This window comes from Mustela putorius, unplaced genomic scaffold, assembly GCF_011764305.1.
Source record: "Mustela putorius furo isolate JIRA1106 unplaced genomic scaffold, ASM1176430v1.1 tig00537293_pilon_pilon_pilon, whole genome shotgun sequence".
Taxonomy (NCBI): domain Eukaryota; kingdom Metazoa; phylum Chordata; class Mammalia; order Carnivora; family Mustelidae; genus Mustela; species Mustela putorius.
Genome location: NW_025422431.1, coordinates 957,690 through 976,897, shown reverse-complemented (window position 1 = coordinate 976,897; position 19,208 = coordinate 957,690). Strand labels below are relative to the sequence as shown.

Sequence of the window (19,208 nt, the reverse complement as noted above, 5' to 3'; positions counted from 1 at the left end):
AAGAGCTTGTGTATTTTAAATACTATATGCTCTGTTGGCCACTAGCATATGTTCTTTCAGGGATTACTCGTATATCCTTTGCTCATTTTTAGATATTGGGGTATTTAGCCTTGCTTTGTTAATCTCCAGTATATTGGTATTTCATTTGGTCATATACGTTGCTATGTTGCCAGTATGGTTTTTTTTTTTAATTTTCCTTTTTCTTTTTAATTTTATTTATGATATTTTTTGGAGTATGGAAGTTTTCATTTCACATGATCACCTCTTCGGTCTTTTCCTTTATAATTTTTAATTTCGTTGTCATGTTTAGAAAGGTTAGATTTATACCTTGTAAAATCCCTGAACAAATTTAAGTTTGGGAAGTTATTAGTATCATTATTTTAGGAAGTTATTATTTTTTAAATATTAGATTCCCATGAAATGAGGGTTATGACTTAATAGATTGAGTTTTGTCTCTGGAACAGTTAGCATATTTCAAGGACACATTTGAAATGGACATATTTGAGGAAGGATAACTGTCAATCATGGCCTCTTGAGAATTTCTGGGACTGGTTTTAGTGTATTAAAGAATTCTTAAAATGGTAGTGAACTGGCTGACATGATATTAAGTTCTTTGGGGCCACAAAATGGCAAACTAATGGGGTGACTTGAAAATGTGTAAGGTGAATTTGGTTAAGGTTAAGAGGCAAATTTGATCACCATCATGCTTCAGTAGTTTGCATATCCAAATGAGTAGTCAGAAATGGAGAGATGGGGCCTCGGGATTGGTGGGGTGGCAGGCATGTGCAGAAACATGTATTTCCACAAGTAGCTATTTCCCAAGTCCCCAAGTTTTTAGAATCATCTCTTTTAGAATTTTCTTCTGAGCCAACATCAGTCATGAAGTAAAATTAGTCTAATTATGGTTAGTTGTGCCTCACAAGGTAAAATAGCACATAGAAATAAAGCAGACCATGTGGTGGTAGACTGAGATGTGGAATGTTAATTGATGTGACTTTGTCTCTTCTTAATACTCCTCAGATCTTTTCAGGGTATCTCAGGCCCCTTTCCTAATGCCCATGGTGGGGGAGCCTCTCAGTGAAGCTCTGACTGGACGTTCAAAGGCTCCACTCAAGGATAGGACAGAAAAGATCTCCAAAGGGATTGGAGGAGACAGACAACGCCCCCTCCCTCCACCTCTTCCAATAGTTAGAGAATACCTCCTGAGCTAGGAATGGGAAAGATGTTGGGAGAGAAGCCACAGGGTTATGTGTGAGTGTGGGACTTCTGATCGTAAGGCCTCATCTGGAGGGGCCTGAGAGAAGAGGTTCTCGTGCCTCCTTCCTGGGCCGTAGCCTGACACCAGGAGATAGCAAGTCAGCAAGCCTTAGGGAGAAGTGCCTCATGTCACCTTGAAGTGACAGAGTAGGAAGGCTGGTGTGGCATGTCTATGTACAAAAAGATGGGAGACTTGCCCACCCCATCTCCCACAGGTCATACTGGTGTAAGAGGAAACCTACAATGTCCTGAAGTCTTCCATGTAGAGCAAATCTACTAGAAAAAGAGAGAAAGCCAGGGGGTCAGCCAGACCAGGATGAGGCTGAAAACTGGGTGAGGATGGAGGTGTCCTCTCAACAGAGACAACTAATGGGAACCCCCTTATGTCCCACAGACCACCCAGGTCACCTCTCAAGGGTGCGGGACAGGACGGATTAAGACCAAGATGTGGGGTTCCTCGGATAAGCCCTTGAGAGCTGAGATCAGTTCCAGAGAAGAGAAGCAGAGGGAGAAAGAGAGAGAGAGAGTTTTAAACCTAATTGTGGCTGAATTATAAACTTGAATTGGCTAAGAAATGACTGAATTTGAATGAGTTTATTTGAGAGTGACTAGATTAAATTTTCTCTGCTTTGAGGCGGAATGGAGGCTCAAGGCAGAAATTACACTCAATTATAGAAGAATAGAGAAAATTACATTTTTGCACACTCGAGTCAGTGACTGGCTCCGATAATTACAGGCAGCCAGGTGTCAGCAAAATCTCCAGAACAGACCATGGAATCCGTAGGCTGCTTTTCCAAGCGATTATTTTATCTGTTGGCTGCAGCTCAAAAGGTAACACGATGTCTTCTCATCAGAAATCATGACAAAAATCCATTCAAATTTCTCTTCAAAATGTTCTCTTGATAGCAGAGAGCAGAGCTAACCAGCACGTGTTGATGGAGAAAAAGAACAGTTTCTGGAGTTCTAAGGATGCCCAGCCTGGGTTGTCAACTTCTGACGCAGGCGGCGCTGGTATCTGGTTTGCCCCCTCCAGATCTACTCTCCACAGTCCTTTGCCTTTGTGGGGTGGGGGGCGTTGTGAGGCGGTTCCCTGGCCCGGGACATGGGGGAGGGGCAAGCAAGTGTGGTTATTGATTCCCCAGTCTCCCATTGGGAGAGTCTCCTCAGCGTCCAGACCTCTTCCTGGCCGTGAAGTGAAGGGCCAGACCGTGTTAGCCATTCTTCTTCTGCCGCCATTGCTGCCCGCAGCCTCAGAGGTAGGTTCAAGGTCATAACTCCGGTCTCTGGCCCTTTAAATCTGGTATCCATAGCACCGCAGGCAATGTCATTATTATGTATTCGCTACCAGTAGAAAAGCCTGGCTGGGGTGCGCTCTGAGGAGGCCTCCACCACCGGGAATCAAGTCAAAGCCAGCCTCCACCACGCTGGCTTTCTGTAATTGGGAACTGCGTATGGGCCCGAGGGGGCCCATTATGAAAACACCTATTTTCACAGACTCCCATCCACTCCAAACAACTGGTGCTCTGGCTGAGGAAGACCCATGAGAAATTGACATTTTTTCCCCCTGGGTGACATTGAGAAGACAGTATCATGACTGGGTAAGTTTCATTATAAAATGAGTCTCAGGCCCACCCAGGCCTCTGATGACCCTGCGTCCGTGCTCAGGCACACTTGAGCGTCCGGAACGAAGCACACTGTTATTTCGGACGCGTTAACATGGGTTGCAGTAGCTGGACATAGGCTGTGAGTCGGTTTAGACACATTTCACAGGACTGTATCCTTTGCTACGTAATAACCCCAACGACCCCAAAAGGTCAGGCATTTCAGTGCTGAAAACGGAATGAAGTATTAAAAATGCTTCACAATTCACTCTTTTTAAAAAAAATTTTTAACAATTGATGAGCCAATATTGATACATTACTATTAACTGAGGTTCTTAATTTCCATGACAGTTCACTCTTTGTGGTATATATATATATATTTTTAAGATTTTATTTATCTGACAGAGAGAGAGATCACAAGAAGGTAGAGAGGCAGGCAGGGAGAGAGGGGGAAGCAGGCACCCCACTGAGCAGACAGCCTGATGAGGGGCTTGATGCGGGGCTCGATCCTAGGACCCTGAGACTGTGACCCGAGCTGAAGGTAGAGGCTTAACCCACTGAGCCCCCCAGGCGGCCCTGGGGTGTATATTCTTTCGCTATCGACAAATGCATAATATCATGTACCCATCTTTACTGCGTCTTCCAGAATGGTTTCACTGCCCTTAAAAATCCCTGGTGCTCTGTTCATCCTTCTCTTCCTCCCTCCCCAGCCCCTAGCAAATACTGATTTTCTTACTGTCTCTCTTCTTTCACCTTTTCCAGTATGTCATACAGTTGGAATCATATAGTATGTATAGTATGTAGCCCTTTCAAACTGCCTTCTTTCATTTAACAATCTATATTTAGGGGTCCTCCATATATTTTTTATGGGTTGATAACTCATTTCTTATTATCAGTTTCAATACTGCATTGTATAGATGTACCACAATTTGTTTATTTATTCCCTAACTGAGGGACATGTTGGTTATCTGCAGTTTTTGGTAATTATGAAGAACTCTGGTAAAAACATTCATGTGCAGGTTTTTGGAGACAAATTTTCAAATCACCTGGGTAAAAACCTAGGAGTGATCCCGCTACATCGCAAGGTAAGACTATATAGTACGTAGCTTTGTAAGGCACTGCCAAACTGTCTTTCAAATTAGCTGAACCATTTTTCATTCCCACCAGCAATGAATAAGAGCTCCTTTTTCTCCACATTCTTGCCCAAATTTGGTGGTGTCACTGTTTGGGATTTTAGCCATTCTAATAGATGTGTAGTAGGATCTCATTGTTGTTTTAATTTGCAGTTCCCCGATAGCATATGATTTTGAGAATCTCTTCACATCGTTTACCTGCCATCTTCTTCGCTGAAGTCTGTTCAGATCATTTTCCTAAGTTGAGTTGTTTTCTTACTGCTGAGTTTTAGGAGTTCTTTGTATATTTTGGGTACAAGTCCTTCATTAGATATGTGTTTTGCAAAGATTTTCCCCCCAGTCTATGGTTGCTTTTCATTCTTTTAACAGGGTCTCTGCAGAGCAGAAAATTTAAGTTCCAATGAAGTTCAGCTTGTTTTTGGTATTGTATTTGACAGTGTATCTTGTATTTGGTGTTGTATCTAAAGAGTCATTACCAAATGCAAGGTCATTAGTTTGTCTTTTATGTTATTTTCGAGAAGTTTTGTAACTTTGCATTTTACATATATACCCACAATCCATTTTGAGTTAGTTTTTGGGAGAAATGTAAGGTCTGCGTCTAGACTCATTTTTCTGTATGTGAATGTGCAGAGGGAGAGGGAGAAGCAGGCTCCCTGCCGAGCAAGGAGCCTGATGTGGGACTCGATCTCAGGATGCTGGGATCATGACCTGAGCCGAAGGCGGCTGCTTAACCAACTGAGCCACCCAGGCGTCTCTGGAACATTTTCTTATGCTCTAATTCTTCTTGGTTCCAGCATCATTTATGGAAGCATTTCTCTTTTTCCATTGAATTCTCTTTGCTCCTTTGTGAAAGAGAGGTTGACTGTATTTGTGTAGGTATATTCTTGTGTGGGTATATTTTGCTCTGTATTCTATTCCACTGATCTTTTTGTCTTTTCTTTTGCCAATACTATGCTCCCTTGAATACTGTAGCTTTATTACGTGTTTAAGTCTCATCTGTCCTTTGACTTTGCTCTTCTTCAACACTGTGCTGGTCATTCTGGGCCTTTTGCCTTTCCATACAAGCTTTACTTATTATTATTACTTTTTAAGATTTTATTTATTTATTTGACAGAGAGAGATCACAAGTTGGTGGGGGATGGGGGAAGGGGAGCAGGCACCCTGCTGAGCAGAGAGCCCAATGTGGGGCTGGATCCCAGAACTCTGAGACCATGACCTGAGCTGAAGGCAGAGCCTTAACCCTCTGAACCACCCAGGTGCCCCAAAACTTTACTTACGATTATTTTTAAAAGATTTTATTTATTTATTTGAGAGTAGTTTTAGGCTTATAGAAAACTACATATAGTATAGGGCGTTCCTCTAAGCTCCTTCTGCCCCTTGGCAGTTTCCCCTCTTATTAACATTTTCACATTAGTGTGGTACATTTGTTACAACTTCCAATTTTAAATTTAATACAGCAAGTAGGTATGGAGTGCTTTTAGGCATACAAAAGAAATGTTCCCTGCCCTCCCAGAGTTTGCAGCCTCACTGGAAAAGCAGGGGAAAATGCTTCCATATGAGTGACTAGTGGACAGAATAGCATATAATTGGGTTTTGAAATGTGTCCTTCTTTAGTGAAATGGGAGAAATTAGAGAGTTAGCTCTCCATAGATGAGGTGTAAGAAGGTTCTGGAAAGGTAGTAGGATTTGGATAGGTGGAGGTAGACTGCAGGCAAAGTGTAAGCGGAAAGAATGGCCCATACAAGGATGTAGAAGTGGGAATGGTTTATCACATTGGGCAGAGTTGGGATATGACCTTGAAGAATGTCAGTGTGAGTCATCAGAACTTGATAATGTGCTTCAAGGTGAGTTTCTAAGCAGATCCTTTGGGTCTGGTTCTTTTAGGACCATTGGTTTTTGGTTTCACATATACCTCAAGGCAGATATTCTGAAACACTTGTTTCTTTGAATCAGAATTACAGGTTCACTCCAGGAAGTATTTCTAAAGAGAAGTACTGCCCTTCTGGGGAAAAACTACCAAATGGGGCTGTGGGTTTTTCATTTGCCCCAAGACTAGAATTTCGCATATGCACCTCAGGAAAAAAATGCAACCTACTGGGGAGTTCAAAAACAGTGATGCAGGTGCCAGGGAAGTTCCGGAGTTCCCCAGGCCCCTCACTGGCTGGCTGCATTGAACTCACTCTCTTTGAAGAACTCAGTCATTACTGGGGGCGGGGGATGGGAGTGTGGGGGGGGGCGGGTAGAGAACCGTGTGGGGTCTTTCAGGATAGAGGAAAGCCTATGAAGGAATTGTATGAATTCCAAAGCTTTAATCTCTTCTTACAACTAAGGGAAGAGCAAGGAGGGCATTAAATGCCCTAATATATATATTTTTTATAAACTTCTTTTTCTTGGTCTCAGTTAACTTACCTCATGAGGCCTCTCTAGAGTTACATGTAATTGCTTATTCAGTTCATCAGTAATAACACTGCAGGGATTCAAAGAAGTGTTCACAGGGAGAGGACACATTCATATCCAGAATTCCAGTCATGCCTTCTCCACAGACCTTACCTGCCTTCACCTCATCATCCGACTCTTTCTCCACGCCCTCCCCACCCCAACCCTGAGTTCAGGCTAGGCACCTGACTGTGAGGACAGCCACATACCAGATCTCCTTGACGATAGAGTCCCTGTCATTGTGCCTTGGGGTCAAAACCACAGATCCATTCTTTCCCGTCACAAAGGCTCTTTTGTCCTTTATCTGAAGACTCCCTTCCTTTTGATCCCTACCTCATCCCAGGACCCGGCACCTTCCCTCCAACTCTCCCAGGTATTCTGCCTCAAATCTAGCTCTTTGGCCTGGATCTGAAGGTGTTCCCTCTAAAAACGCACAAGACTATCTCATGCATTGCTCTCGTGTTGGGTCCACTGCCACTCATGTTCATCCTTCTGCCTGGCATTTTTCTCTTCTTGCTTACCATTTTAAGCAAATAAGATATCCAGATATGTCCAGCCAAGTTTGAATTTCAGATAGATAATAATTTAAAAAAATAATTTGCTACCTACTTATACTAAAAAAGTACTTGTTCTCTGAAATTAAAATTTAATCAGGCAGTCTGTATTTTATGTTTCAACCCTACCACTATGGAACATTTTCTTTTTCTTTTTTTTCTTTTTTTTTAAGATTTTATTTATTTGTCAGAGAGAAGGAGAGAGAGCAAGCACAGGCAGACAGAATGGCAGCAGAGGGAGAAGCAGGCTCCCTGCCGAGCAAGGAGCCTGATGTGGGACTCGATCTCAGGATGCTGGGATCATGACCTGAGCCGAAGGCGGCTGCTTAACCAACTGAGCCACCCAGGCGTCTCTGGAACATTTTCTTATGCTCTAATTCTTCTTTATATGATTTTTCTTTTTAGTTGCTAAAATACCTAATTGAGCCTCTCATTACATGCTATCTTATAATTATTGATTACATATACAGTATTCACACTTCTGGAGAAACTATTCAGCATCAGACCTTGTGTTTAGTTTTTTTTTTTTTTTTTTTTTTTTTTTTTTTAATACAATAGCTTATTGAGTTCTTAGAAGAACTATGTGATAAAGTAGGTCCTATTATTGCTGTAGAAAAGACATTGGGATTCGAAGCTGACATTCAAGAAGGAATTCTTGAGACATCTTTGGTGCAAGAAGGTGGTTTTATTGAAGCATGGGGACAGGGCTGGTGGGTAGCTAGAGCTGCACCAGGGTCATGAGGAGTGGCCCATTATAGACTTTCAAGTTGGGAGGGGAGTAAAGATAGCACAAGTCTCTAAGGAATTTGGAAGCAAGGTTTCCAGAACCTTGAGGGGGCTTGCTATTGGGAAAATATCATTTATTACCATCTTTTAAAACCCTAGTCATGAAAAAAACCTTCAGATATATATCAGTGGGCCAAATGCTTGGGACATGATTACCAACACGTTTCTTGGGGGGTTTAAAGATAAAGGTAATTTCCAAAGAATTTTTTATATGTTAAAGTAGGTTTACAGGGTCCTGGGGTGGAGGTAGGTGCAGATCTGGCTAGGATTGCCTTTTGCCCTTAGCAAAGTGTCAACATCCTGGCAGTTGAGTCCCTAGAGGAATGTCACTCTGCCTGTTTCAAGGACTCCTCCATAGACTGTAGGCAGTAAGGAAATTTAGTAATTTTTTCTTCTGCCTTTGTTTCTCACATCACTATGATACCAATTCTATAAATGAGGAAGCTGAGTCTTTTTTTTTTTTTTTAAGATTTTATTTATTTATTTGACAGACAAAGATTACAAGTAGGCAGATAAACAGGCAGAGTGAGAGAGGGGGAAGCAAGCTCCCTGCTGAGCAGAGTGCTCAATGCAGGGCTGGATCCCAGGACCCTGGGATCATGATCTGAGCTGAAGGCAGAGGCTTTAACCCACTGAGCCACTCAGGCACCCCAGAGGAAGCTGAGTCTTGAGAGGTTATTTTATTTGTTCAAGATCACACAGCTCATTAAATTTGAACTTTGATCTGTCTGTAGGGTGATCAGCTTGTTCTGGTATCTTTGGCAGTGTCCTGGCTTTTAAAATTGAAAGTGCCACTTCTGAGAAACCCTTTCAGTTTCAGGCAAACCCTGTATGTCTGACTTCAAAGTCTGGGAGTCTATCCTGTTCCCCAGTTTTTTGAATTTTAATTTCTTTCTCTCAGGTTAGAAAGTCCCCAAAGACAAAGTGATATCTAATGGTATTTACTGATACCAAGAGTTATTTTTTTTTTTTAAAGATTATTTATTTATTTATTTGACAGAGAGAGAGAGATCACAAGTAGGCAGAGAGGCAGGCAGAGAGAGAGAGAGAGGAGGAAGCAGGCTCCCTGCTGAGCAGAGAGCCCGATGCGGGACTCGATCCCAGGACCCTGAGATCATGACCTGAGCCGAAGGCAGCGGCTTAACCACTGAGCCACCCAGGCGCCCCCAAGAGTTATTTAGTAAATGCTTGACAAATGAAGGCCAGAAGCTCCCCTCAGAGGCCACACCTCTTTTCTTGAGCCTTTTCAGACTGCAGGAGCTGAGGGAATGTGTGGACTGTGCCTGAGGCTGGCTAATCTTACATGCAACTGAGACCTGAGCATGGCCAGTGGCCTTTGCAATAGAGGCACAAAAATGACTATGATGTCACTGGCCTTGGCTTACAAAGGGGCTAGGCTATTGTTCCTAGCAACAATGCCCCTAAATTAGTGAAAATATAGCTCCTTGGTAGGTGGGTGGTGCCTTCCTTGACAAGCTGAACCTTGAGAGACTCCCTGTTCTGAAGTGTGAGGTAGTGTTTGGGTGAGGCTGGAGAAACAGAAATCATGGTGCCAAGAAGTGGGAAAGCAATAGGGTGGGAAGCAAGTCCGTCAGCACCTTGTGGTTGGACAGCACCCAAGGAAGCAAAGTGGCTGGAGTTTCCCCCCAGGACTGTGCTTCTGTGCAATGCACACGTATCCAAAAGATCATTATGTTATTACATTATTATATAATAACCAAGTGGTAACCAAGTGGTGATATGTAGGTGTTATTGTTATGCTGCAAAGTGGTTAATGGGGTGCTATGGGAAAGGCAGAAACAATAAAGAAAAAAAGATTTCCATTCCCCAATGACATCTGTATAACTTGTCTCAGCTTCATTTCGAATGCAGGTCATTACTGTGCATATGTTACCCTAAGTTAAATTAAGCTGTCTGTGGAGAAATCATTTGTGAAAATAACTTGCTATTTAAAAGAACTAGTTAAATTGAATTGATAAAGGCAAACACTCTTAAGGCAACTTTATTCTTAGTTGTTAAATTTCACTTCAAAATGCTTGAATTTTTAAGTGTGCTTTTGTTTCAGGCTTTTTATTAAGAGAGTGTAACAGATATGGGGCATAAAGTTTAGGTAAGAGTTTCTGTTTTGAACATTGTTGATAGATTCTACGGTGGTTTTTCTTCAATCCCACAACAGTCTCTTAGCCTCCTTTTGTGACATTCAAGGCCATCCTTGGTCGAGTCTCGAACTCCCTTTCCAGCTCATCCCCTACCAGTCTATACCACAGGCTCTGTGACTTTCCATCCTTCAAACATATGGTTAGCTTTTCTGCTTCCCATCCTTTCTTTTGCAAAGCATCATGGTTAAGTGTTTAATCTCTTGAACTAGACTGCCTGGGTGCAAATCCTGATCCTGCTATTTACTGTGTGACTTTTTTTTTTTTTTTAGATTTATTTATTGCCGGGGGTGGGGAGGGACAGAGGGAGAGGAGAGAGAAACTTAAGCAGACTCCATGCTCAGTGCAGAGCCCCATGTGGGACTCGATCTCACAACCCTGAGTGTAAACCAAGAGTCAGACGCTTAACCCACTGTAATAAACCACCATAATAAACCACTGGGTTTATTATGGAAACCCAGTTGCCCCTGCTGTGTGATCTTGAGCAAGCTCCTAACTACTCTATGCCTTTATTTCTCCAACTGGAAGGTGAAACTAAAATGATATTTCTCCTTCAGGAGTAAAATAATTCATGAAAGTGCTTAGAACAATGCATAGCACTTACTAAACTCTCAGTAAATGCTGGTTCCTCATTTCTGTAATGGGAGCTCATCATCCTCCCCCACTAAACTCAAGAAAGGCTTAACTTGAAGCCTTCCCCCTGATCACCTCCTCCTGCAAAGTGTTCTCCCTCTTGGGAAATCCCTAGGACTAACACCGTTTCTTTGACAGGTTGTTGGTATTCTTTTCTCCTGCTCATGGTTCATGACCACACGCTATAGTTTTCATCCAGGTAGTTACTGAGCACCCACTTGGAGTCAGGCCTTGAATGCATGACACTTGGAGGCAGGTATTTTTTTTTTAAGATTTTATTTATTTATTTTAGAGAGAGCGTGTATGCGCAAGAGAGCTTGTGAGTGGGGGGAGGGGCAACGAGAGAGGGAGGGGGGAGCATCTCAAGCAGATGACCCGGAGATCACGACCTGAGCTGAAATCAGGAGTGGGATGCTTGACCCACTGAGCCACCAGGTGCCCCAGAATTAAGTGTTCATGATCTCATTTTACAACAGGACAAAGGCTCAGTGAAGTTAAGTGGTCTGCTAGGTTTACAGAGCCTGGGAGAGATGGTTCTGGGGTACCAACTCAGGTCGTTGTGTAATTGCAGCCCCAACACTCTTCCTCTTCTCCTAAAACACACAGGGCGAATCTTACACTGCGGTAGAGTCCATACTTCCTTCTGCTGGGAGGCATTCAGTTTATTTCTGGTGATTTGATGGACCAGTATGGCAATTTGGTTGCCTTTCTAAGTGTCATTCAGTGCTTATGGTTCTGATTGTTTTGATGATGATAAAGACACTGCACAGGATTTTTTGATGGACCTTAAAAAGATAAACTGTAACTTATTATTCTTGGGTTGAACCTCCTGTGAATCTAAAAACGCAATTCACATTTATTTTTGCCCTAACTATTCCTTGCAGTTGCAAGTACGGTTAGATGAGGAATGTCAGAATCCATCTCATTATCGATGCAGGTTTTAGTCACCACGGAGACTTTCTCATGACTCAGTACCAGCTAATTGGTCTGTCAATGGCTTTCTTTGTTAGGTGAGTCATTTGATACATTGTTGACAAGATGCAAACTGCTCTCTACCCACGCAGGGAGCTCCAGCGGTCTGACATTCTCTTACCCCCTAATCAAGATGCTATTAAGCAGCTGATGGCTTACAGTGAACGGGGATGAATCTGTATTGGTTTTGTAAGCAGTTGCTGGAAAGACAACTTGATAGAGCTTTAGAGAGGTATGAAAACTTCCCATTTTAGAGTGTGTTCATGCCTGTGATACACAGGCAACTTCTGTGATTTCTAAACTCCTTAGACATAATAGTTATACATAGTTATATAATATATAACTTACATAGTTATATTGAGACTGAGATCTTAAAGAATTGGGCCCTTCTATCAACAATTACTTATTGAATTCTTATTATGTGCCAAGTACTGTTCTAGGTACTGAGGATACAGCACTGATAGGAATAGACTAAAGTCGCTGCCCTCTGGAGCTTTCTCTTTTGAAGCTTTTTATTATGGAAAAAATTTCAAATTTATGCAAAAGAAGAAAGAATAATATGCCTATCATTCAGCTTTAATAATGATCAACATTTTGCCATTCTTGCTTCATCTATTCCTCCCATCATGCACACATTTTTTAATTGAAACCAACATTTTGTTGGTTTAAGGTGTTGTTGGTTTAACATGTTATTTTGATACATTTATATATTGTAGTATGATTGCCAGTTTAGTGACATTTATCACATTACATAATTACAGTACATTATTGTCTAGATTCATTGTATCTGTAAGAGTTATTTATTATTCATTGTAAATTTGTGTCTTTAAACACCATCACTCTTATCCACCCACCCCCCCAACTCCATCCCCTGGTAATCTCTAATTTTTACAGTTTTAACTTTTTTAGGTTCTACATAAAAGTGATATCATATAGTATTTATCTTTCTTTGTTTGACTTCGTGTAATTGCTCAAAGTCCATCCATGTTGTTGCAAATGGGAGGCTATCCTTGCTCATGACTGTATAATATTCCATTGTGCATATGTATCCCATGTTTTTTAATCCATTCATCCCTTGATGGGCATTTAGGTTGTCTCCATATGATGGCTATTGTGAGTAATGTCATAAACATGGGAGTGCAGATATCTCACCGAACTCCTTCTTTCATTTCCTTTGGTATAAACCCAGAAGTGGAATTGCTGGGCTGTACAGTAAACTTTAAATTTTTTGAGGAACCTCTATATTGTTTTCCATAGTGGTTGGACTAATGTGCATTCCCAATCACACAGTTATTTTTGATGGGACACTATAAAGCAAATCCTGGACATTAAACGTTTTATCATAAATACTTTATCATGAATCTCTAACAGATAAGGACTTTTTGATAAAAACATAATTGCAATGTTATTCTCATACTTAAAGAAATTAACAAAAATTTCTTGATATAATTTAATGTTCAATTCTGGTTAAATTTCCCCCAACTCTCTCTCTCTCTCTCGATATATATATATTAAAGATTTTATTTATTTATTTGACAGAGATCACAAGTAGGCAGAGAGGCAGGCAGAGAGAGAGAGAGGAAGAGAAGCAAGCCCCCTGCTGAGCAGAGAGCCAGATGTGGGGCTCAATCCCAGGACCCTGGGATGGTGACCTGAGCCGAAAGCAGAGGCTTTAACCCACTGAGCCACCCAGGCGCGCCCCCTCTCCGCTTTTTTTTTTTTTTAACATCTCTCTGCACCCAGATTCAAATGCTCTGCACATTGTAGGTTGTGGATAGAGCTCTTATGTCTCTTTTGATCTATACCAATTTCCCTTAGTTCCTTTTTGACTATGTGACTTAGGTTATCTGCCCTGTAGAAGTTCCCACATTTTGGATTTGGCTTTATTGCATCCTTATGGTGGGGTTTACGATATTCCTTTACATTTCACATTTTCTATAAGTGATATATCTAGAGGCTTGGTTAATGAACATCCTGGGGAAACTGTCTTGATGCCATTACTGTGTGCCAGAGATGTTTCTAGAAGTGTCTTGGCGTCCAAAGCTTTGAGCAGTCAGTTTGAAAAATTTAGTTCTTGGACTGGCAGTTTTAATCCTGAAACCATGAAACATTCCCTTTGTTCCTCCTTCCTTTATGTAGGCCCATAAAGACGACTTTTAAAAGTGGTTGTGTCACACAGCATTTGGGAGTGGCACCAACAGGAGGGCCTGGGAAGTAGTTTCCTACACAGGAACTGGTTGGCTTTGAAAACATCATTTGTTAGTGTCTTTTTGGGAGTCAGACTAACAAAAAAGATGATAAACCTTTAGAAAAGCGTGACTCTTAAATCAGGCCAGTTGAGTTAGAATATTTGAGGGAGTCTCTAGGGTTTATTTTGTGATATCTAGGGATTCCAACAGGCAACCAGGAATAAGACCCATGGATTCAGATAATGAGGCTTGTGGGGTCTTCCGTTTGTGGGTCCTCTTCAGCAGGCAGGTCCCTACCTGAAGCTTTGAGAAAGAAAAGGAGATGGGTCAGAGGATAGTAACACCGGCTGACAGTAGGAAGAAGTTCCTGGGCCTCTGGTGACTATTGATTTGTCAAGACTTTAGTGGTATTGATAAATTTCTTCAACAATAAATGATGTCATGGGTAGGGGCATCTGGGTGGCTCAGTCGGTTAAGTGTCCGCCTTCGGCTCAGACCATGATCTCAGGGTCCTGAGATCAAGCCCCACATCAGGCTCTCTGCCCAGTGGGGAGCCTGCTTCTCCCCCTTCCTCTCCCTCTGCAGCTTCCCATGCTGTGCTCTCTCAAATAAATAATAATCAAATACTATGAGCTTTTTAAAAAAAAAATGGAACTTTGGTTTGGGAAACCAGAACTATGAAGGAAAGGAAGGATGACTCCAGGGAGCAAACAAAAGACTGCAGCTGTCATTTACTGACAAGGGAAGTTCATGGGGAAGGGTTCTATTCTGAACACGCTATATTTGAGATGCTTACAATACACTACAGATTAGATGTCGAGTAGGCAGTTGGAGATATGTCTGAAGTTCAGGGCTAGAGATAGAAATTTTGGAATCATGAAAATAGAGATGGCATTTAAAGCCATGGATTGGATGAGATCATCTAGTATATGAGAGAATGGCTTTCTAGAAGCCACATGAAGAAGGTTACACAGAGGAGCACTTGGGTGGCTCAGTTGGTTGTGTCTGACTCTTGGTTTCAGGTCATGATCTCAGGGTTGTGAGATAGAGCCCTGCATTGTGTCAGTCTCTGTGCTCAGTGGGAAGTCTGCTTCTCCTTCTCGATCTGCCCGTCTCCCCGCTTGAGCTCTCTCTCTAAAATAAATAAGGGAACCTTGAAAAAAAGTCAGTTTCTCAGAGGCATATCTAGGAGGGTGATTGCCGAGTCATAAAGCATGCTGATGCTTTTTTCACCAAATACCGCCAGATGGCTCAATGGAATGTATTACCAATTTAAATTCCCATCAACAGTGCATGAGGATTCCCATTTCCCCATATCTTTCCCAGTATTTGGGACCATTGGACTAATTTTTGCCAAGCGGATGGGGGAAGCAGCGGCGTGTTGGAACGGGCTCACAAGAGCAGACTGAACACATTTCTTCGGAACTCCTTGTTCAATGGCCTCATGCTGGTAGTCTGAAATTGGCAGGGGTGAGTGTATTGGCACCACAGAAGTTGACAAACCCTAAAAATGAGGACCGCCCCCACCCTGGCCCTGACAGCTATTTTTTTCAACACACCAGTGTATTGTGGCTATAGGTAGTACCGTATCCTTTGCATTTCTATTCTCTCTCTTCACTAGTGGTTTGAGCATCTCTCCTAAGCTTGCCATTCTGGCTCTTCTGTGAGTGGCCCATTTTGTATCCTTTTCTCATTTTTAAATTGGATTTTTCTGACTTCTTTTTGTTGATCTGCAAAAGTTCCTTACATATTTTAGATAGTAATCCCTAACTGCTTTTGAACATGCATATCTTCTCTCAATTTGTCAGATGCTTTAACTTTTTCTATGGTATTTTTCATTGGAAAAAGCCTTAATTGTGATATAGTCAAATCTCCCAGGTTTTTGTTTTAAGGTTCGTGCTTTTGCAGTCTTGTTTTATGAAATAAATCCCTACCCCAAATTCATAAAGATATTCTCCTACATTTTATCTACCTTTCAAATGCAGGTCTTTAGTTCACCTTTGTATATGGTAGCCATTTAACTAAGCCAGTTTCCCCAACAATATCTTCTAAATAATGTATATTTTTCTCATTGATATGTGGTACAGCCTTTTTATATATTGAGGTCTCATGGGTCTGCTTCATAGTCCTCTGTTCTATCTGCTCCTTTACTAGGACCACACTGTTTTTATTACTGTGGTAATAACAACATTTGGCAGGCCAGGTTTCCTCTCTTGGCTCTTGCTTTTCAAAACTGACTTACCCATTAAACATTTTATTTTTCCGCATGTATTTTATAAATGTACTGAAGCTCCTTAAAATTTGAATTCCTGCTGGAATTTTGGTTGGTAGAATATTGAATTTAGAAATTAAATGGATTTTTACAATGTCCAGACGTCCGATGCATGGCATTGCTTCACTTATTCAATCTTCTTTTATGTTCTTAAATAGAATTTTAACATTTTCTCCATAAAGTTCTTGCAAGCTGTTAGGTTAATTCCTGGATATTATGCTTTAGAGTTTTATTGCGATTGTGATTCTTATTGTCTAATTTATTTTCTGGTTACCCCCTGCCAATATAAAAGAAGCTACTTTTAGCATTTGATCTTGTACTTGTCAACCTTCTGGAACTCACTTATTACTTCTAATAGTTGATTTTGTTACTTTTTCTATGCTGATGATCATAGCATTTGCAAATATAAAGATTTTAGGGGATCTGCTCAGTGCTCTGATGTTTTGCATTTAACTGCTTCTGCTAGCTGGTGTCAGTGCCTACCTGACATCCCAGTTCTGACAGCTGAATGTCTCTTAAGGTCCCAATGCCCTGTACAACCAGAGTCTGGAAACGGAGCCCTTGTCTTCTTCTGTGAATGATATGATATCCTGTCCGATATCTCAGTCCACAGAAGACCAGTGAATTGGTCTACTCCTGCCTATGTCCCCAACCCTTTTCTCGTGGTTTGGGTCCTGTTAGCTGTTGAAAGACCTTTTTAATGGTGAATTTCTTTTTATTTTACATCTTTAAGTTAAATTAAATTAAATTTATATTCAGTTAATTAACATATAGTGTATTCTTAATTATATTATAGTTATATTATACACTTATATTGTAGTGTATATTATACACTATCTAGTTATATTATACACTTAATTATAGTGTATTCAGTTAATTAACATATAGTGTATTCTTCAGAGGTAGAGTTCAGTGATTCATCAGTTGTATATAACTCCCAATGCTCTCCTTAATATCCATCATGTGCCCTCCCTAATGTCTATCACTCAGTTACCCCATCCTGCTCCCTCTCTCCCCTCTAGCAACCCTCAGCTTGTTTCCTATGGTTAAGAGTTTCTTTTGGGGGGCTGGGTGGCTCAGTCAGTTAAGCATCTGCCTTAGGCTCCAATTGTGATCCCAGGGTCCTGGGACTGAGCCTGAGTTGAGCTTCCTACTCAGCGGGGAGTCTGCTGCTTTTCTTCCCTCTCCCTCTGCCCCTCTCCCTGCTCATGTTCTCTATCTCAAATACACATTTTTTTTTCTTCTTAAAGAGAGCCTTGGGGTGCCTGGGTGGCTAGTGGTTTACGCCTCTGCCTTCGGCTCAGGTCATGATCTCGGGTCGTGGGATTGAGCCCCACGTTGGGCTCTCTGCTTGGCGGAGAGCCAGCTTCCCCCTCTCTCTCTACCTGCCTCTCTGCCTACTTGTGATCTCTGTCAAATAAATAAAATCTTTAAAGAAAAAAGAAAGAGAATCTTTTTTGGTTTGTCTCCCTCTCTGATTTCATCTTCTTTTATTTTTCCCTCCCTTCCTCTATGCTCTTCTTCCTTCTTAAATTCCACATACAAGTGATATCATATGATAATTGTCTTTCTCTGATTCACTTCTTTCACTTAGCATAATACCCTCTAGTTTCATCCATGTCATTACAAATAGCAAGATTTCATTTTTTTTTATGGCTAATATTCCATTGTGTGTATATGTGTGTGTGTGTCTGTGTGTGTATCACATCTTTATCCATTCATCTGCTGATGGGAATCTGGGCTTTTTCCATAGTTGGCTATTGTGGACATTGCTGCCATAGACGTTGCAGTGCAGGTGCCCCTTCAGATCACTGCCTTTGTATCTTTGGGGTAAATCTCTAGCAGTTGATGCTGACTTTCTGACTGCCTGACTGAATTTCTGAATGATCCATGCTGTGTGACACAGCATTTCTGAGTCCTGAATGCACAAAAGGAGACCCTGTGCAGGTAATACAAAATAGAAAACACAAACTCCTGTGGATCAACACAGGGCTCTACATCAGATAGACTTAGGCTTGAATCTTTTTCTGTCCCGGAGTGCACTGAGCAAGTTCTACAATCTCCTGGAGTCTGTTTCTTCATTTGTAAAGTGAAGGAAGTAAAATCCCACTGGTGAGGGCCATGTAGTAGTCAGTCAGCACTGCCCCTTCTCCACGCTGGTGCTGATCACCAATGCTGATCACCTCTTGGGGCCATGATCACCAATGCTGATCACACCCTCCTAGGACAACCTTGTTGTCTGGGGACCTTGCTGGGCCTTAGATATAACTGCATCTTAGCAGGTGCAGCTAGACCATATCCCCATAAGCCTACATCCCAGTAGATGGTTCAATTTCCAGGTTCTGGCCCTATGTCACTGCCCAGTCCAACTCTTTTTAAATGGGCAATACCCAGTCATACTTGTATGATCCATGGGGTGTTCTAGGAAATATTACCCCATGAACCATCTTAGTGATGGTTTATGGTGTAAACTCAATTGTGTGTGTGTATGTGTGTTGTGTGTGTGTGTGTGTGTTGCCTTTGTGTTGGACAAAGGCAACCAGGTGAGTAGGAGAGTCTCCCCCTAATGGCTTGTTAACCTGGGAAATTGCCTCTCAACTATTTTGTATTTAGGTGTAGCAGAAAAGTGTGACCGCACTGGTTCTAACAGAAAAGTTTTATTATAGTTAAAAACAACTCAGCTAGCCACACCCTGTCACCTACTAATAGTGGTGTCTTGGAGGGATAACTTAAATCAGCAATAAAAGTGAAGCGTATATCTCTGGAAACTTCTGTTACACACAGATCTTTCTGAGTTTTTGTGGCTCATCGACAATAAGACTCATTTAAAGTTGCTGAAAGCCAACCAAAGGCAGATTGCCTTCTTTCAACCAGTTCAAGAGGTGGGTGGGGTCAGACAAAAAAACAGGGTAAGATGAGATCAGGGAGAGGGAGGTGGAAGCCCCAAAGGGAGGAAGCATCTGTGTCCCATTATCATCCCTGAGAGTGCATGAAGATGCTAAACTTGCAGGCACAGAGAAACTGGCAGCTGACCAGGGACTGTGGGATGGTCACGGTGTTTAAATATTGCACAAGTTCTACCGATTTCAGTTGGCAGTATGTCCCACCCCATTTAACAAGGTAATGGGACTCCTGCAAACAAGTCTTTTGATATTTTGAGCTGTGCTAAAAGAAGCATAGGACCTAGAAAGAGGTAAGAGTTTTTATCCTCTCTGCATG

General features: G+C 41.7%; 1 protein-coding gene across 3 annotated transcripts in view; it reads left to right on the top strand.

Moving 5' to 3' along the window:
- Positions 1-2,612: 2,612 nt before the first annotated feature.
- CLIP4 (CAP-Gly domain containing linker protein family member 4) overlaps positions 2,613-19,208 on the top strand; it is a 92,758-nt gene continuing 76,162 nt past the window's right edge. For all 3 annotated transcript variants that reach the window (XM_004777467.3, XM_045073883.1, XM_004777465.3), the window contains exon 1: positions 2,613-2,855. The gene's annotated coding sequence lies outside the window, so the exon portion shown is untranslated. The remainder of the gene's footprint in view (positions 2,856-19,208) is intronic.